General features: G+C 32.3%; 1 long non-coding RNA gene across 1 annotated transcript; it reads left to right on the forward strand.

Annotated features, from left to right (window-relative positions):
* The first annotated feature begins 1,119 nt into the window (after positions 1–1,119).
* Positions 1,120–3,091, forward strand: LOC140920867 (uncharacterized). Its single transcript, XR_012163435.1, has 2 exons — positions 1,120–1,574; positions 1,693–3,091. It is a non-coding gene; the product is annotated as an uncharacterized lncRNA (long non-coding RNA).
* Positions 3,092–3,974: the final 883 nt, after the last annotated feature.

Below are 3,974 nucleotides of genomic sequence, written 5' to 3' on the forward strand. Positions count from 1 at the left end.
CACTGTATTCTAAAAAATACTCATATGCTCTACCATTGAATCCTCATCTTTGTATTTCATATTCACCAACTTCCGAATCAAGAATGCTTTATTTTGCACATTCTTTCGTTCGTACAACTCTTTTAATTTTTCCCACATCTTGTTAGCATCTATTTCAGTTTCAACATGTGGATATACACTAAGATCCAGCCACTGCCTGATCAACGCCACTGCCTTTCTATTCATCTTCTTCCAGTTAGCGTTAGATTTATCTGCGGGTTTAGAGTGTTACCCTCAATAGGATCATATAAATCTTTACTGTATAACATGTCTTCCATGAGAGTCTTCCAAAGTGTGTAATTAGAAGGGTTGAGTTTAATCATATTGGGACCTTTATTTTCCTCCTCCATTTAAATGCACAAATCAAATCAATCGAGCTCTAGATACCACTTTGTTGGGGAAAAAACCAGAGATAATTAGCGATAATTATCTCAATAATTCGGAATAATTTTTTCCCCACCTGTGCAGATAAATGGCCAAACAGAAAATACAATTCAACATAACAAAAATAATTGGCAGAAAATTAAATATGAGACAAACACAATTTTTAATGTGGAAATCATCCCTCAAATTGAGAGAATAAAAATCACGGGACCTCAGTAAAAACTTCCACTATAATAATTAATGGGAATATCAGAGTCTTCCTAATAACAATAGAAAACATCAATCAACAATAACAACCTTATAACAACCTTCCACTAAAGTGGTATCCCAAAGTAACTCTTAGATAAGATAAAACTACTCAAACTATATATTAAAGTAACAAACTCAGTGGTAGGAATAACATACTAAATTTGTAGATCAAAGTTTGCTACAGACTTGTTCCCACCACCGGAACTAAACCCTTATTTTTCTTCATCCATCACATTTAAAATAAGGATTTCAAATTTCTTTTATTTTCTTTACATGGGTCTAGCCCAATAATACTTTTTTTTTCTTTTATTTCAATAATAATAATACTAATACTAATACTAATAAAATTAGTAGGTTCCACTTGGGGAGTGAATTCACCCAACACTCAACAAGAAGTGATGCTGGAATCTTTGTTTGTCTCTACATGTGGTAAAAAAGAACTATAACAAGTGAAATGTTTGCATATTTCTCTCAGACTATGCAAAAAGAACTTATGCGATAAACTGTTTCAAATTTGTTCCGAGACTACTATGCAAGTAGTCTCACTATATGGGTGAATTGATTCATGTTTTAATTTAAAAAAATGTGCATACTTTGTGCATCGTTGCGTGTGCATTGAAGAGGAAAGGATTAACATATTTTTAATTCAAACTTGGATGTAATATCAGTAATATGCACTTTTCAACCTCTTTACTCCAAATAACTCTCTCTTACTAACACACTAACTACCAAAAATAAATATTCTCTCTTTAAACTTCCCAAAACCCATTTTCACATATTCATTTTTCTCACCAAAAATCCAAACCTTCACCATGGTTGCTTGAAGCTTTGCGTTTCTAAGGCAAGGACTGTTAATGGGTTTTCGGGATCTCTCAATGTTTAGATTTTTGCATCTCCAAGAGGTAATTTTAGAGTTCCACTCTTTGTGGTGTTTTTGAGTTTGATTTCTTCGAAGTTTGGGTTTTTATCGTTAGTATTCTTGGTCTACAGCAATGTTTTTGAAAACAATTTATTATTCAGGTGTGTTTGAAGATTATTTGGTTTGATTGATCAAGATTGACTTTACTACTTCAAGTTTGTGTTTGATCATATTTGTGCTTGCTAAGTGTTTGTTACGTCGCCTCAAAGGAAATATCTAAGAGGGAAAAGGTTTTGCGAGGAGAAAGGATAAGGAAATTCCATCAACAACTTCCACTTTTTGACTTTAAGAGGCTTTTTGTTGCTATTGATGATTTTGAAGGATTTAACATTAAACTATATCCTATAAGTGTGGTTACTCCTCACTTTGTCAACCTTGTTTCAAGTCTTGTTAGTAACAACGAGTTCTCCGTTTGATTGAAGAGGAAAGGATTAACATATTTTTTTGAGTTTTTGGATAAATAATTTTGTGGTTCCTTAGTTAAGGCGTTTTGTAGCATGTTGTCATCAATTAAGGGAAGCACTCTTTATTGCAAATTCAAAGATGTCCATGCTAAGGTGGATGCTTTAGTTTGGAAAAGCATATGTGATTTGAAGTGTACTGGCATGATTCTCACAGAAGACACTTTCAAGAATTATGGATGTTACAACAAATTCACTTTTATTAAAAAAAAATGGATAATCCAAATGCCGTCCCAAATGCAAAAGATTTCTAAAACTGACTATAGGTTATTACATGGGGTTATTTCAAAATGCTTGGATGTTAGAGAACATAATTATGCTAAAATTATTGAGGCAGATTTATTCATGATGTGGTTGATATCAGAAGGAACTTTGGTTAATTGGCCAGCTTACTTTGCTCGGAAAATGATGATTGTCAAGAAGCAGATTAGTAGTGCTCTTCCTTTTTGTTTTATTAGTTTAGTGTTGGAATGCTTTAATATGATTCTGAGCACCCATAGATGTATTGTTCCTTATCATGCAAATGGTATGAGTAAAACTACTCTATCCAAGATGAAGCTTTTGGAATTACCAATAAGCGGCTGAGTAACAAGAGATGCAGCTCAATAAGATGAATAGGTAGACACAGAGATATAAGAAATTCCAGCTCCCGTGGATGCTCCTGTTGACACTGGGGGTTCTTCTTTAGAGGCTGCTCCATTATGGTTTTATGGGTTTGAGAATAGGATGATGCAGCGCATGGATGGGTTTGAATCTCAGATGTTTCATCAGTTCTCTTAGTTTGAGCTTCATTCTGAGAAAAGGATTGCTGATCTAAAGAAAGAAAACAAAGAAAACTTGACTGCCATGGAGGAAATACTTATGACTCACTACACCTTTTAGTTTAAACCACCATGACCTCCTCAGTAACCTACCTAGCATTTGCATTTGTTGCATTGCACTTTAGTTTCTTGTTATGTTAAAGTTTTAGGTGTTATGTACTTTCTTCCATTTTTTATTTGTTTCCTTTTTCTATAATATGCTTACTAGCTTTTGATTCCTTGGTGTTTGTTTTGTTGAACCCTGGTTATTTCATTTGATTTGTGTTTGTAAGTATGTATATAGAATTACAAATATATAAGAGTAAATAAATATAAAATTTAAATTTTATAATAATAATTTTAATTAGGGGAAGTTTACAAAAAAAATTACAATATAAATTATTAACATACGCAGAAAATATATATTTCAACTTATATCATATAATTGTAAAAAAAATCTTAATTAATAATAAACAAACTATGGATTGAACATTTATTATCAAACACGTCTTTTAAAATATTTGATACACCTTTTTTATTTTATTTCAATTGTAAGAAAGTATACGTGAAAGGTTAAATTTTGGAAGTATTGTTTGTCCCAACTAATTGAACACTTTTCCAAGGAACACACAAAACATACTTTTCCTCATGTGAGTTATACCTACAACCACCTGTTGAGGTAATTTTCCATAAACACTTGATGCATTTATCTTTTTTTTGATTGTAAATATCAAGATAATGAAGTCGGGGATCACTAGGCCATGTAAAGCTGCAGAAGAATAACGTATTTTGCCAACGTGGAAATACTATTGGCTTGAATGTAAAATCCCAGGATTCTCCAAACATGAGTGTGTGAAATCCAAGATCATCATCTTTAGATTTACAATGAAGAGTGATATTTTTTGAAGTTACATGTGCATCAAATCCATTGGTAATTACAACTTGTACCCTTGGATTAAAACTAAAATCCTCTCTAGCCTCAAATGCAAATGTTCTTTTTTCCAACCACACAGAGACAATCATTATAATCAACAATAATGAAAATTTTAAGAGCATTGGATTTGGAAAGGCCATTTTTTTATGTGCCTAACTAGGATTACATTAATCTTTATCCGTCTAGTC

Source organism: Cicer arietinum, chromosome 6, assembly GCF_000331145.2.
Source record: "Cicer arietinum cultivar CDC Frontier isolate Library 1 chromosome 6, Cicar.CDCFrontier_v2.0, whole genome shotgun sequence".
In the NCBI taxonomy this organism is placed as follows: domain Eukaryota; kingdom Viridiplantae; phylum Streptophyta; class Magnoliopsida; order Fabales; family Fabaceae; genus Cicer; species Cicer arietinum.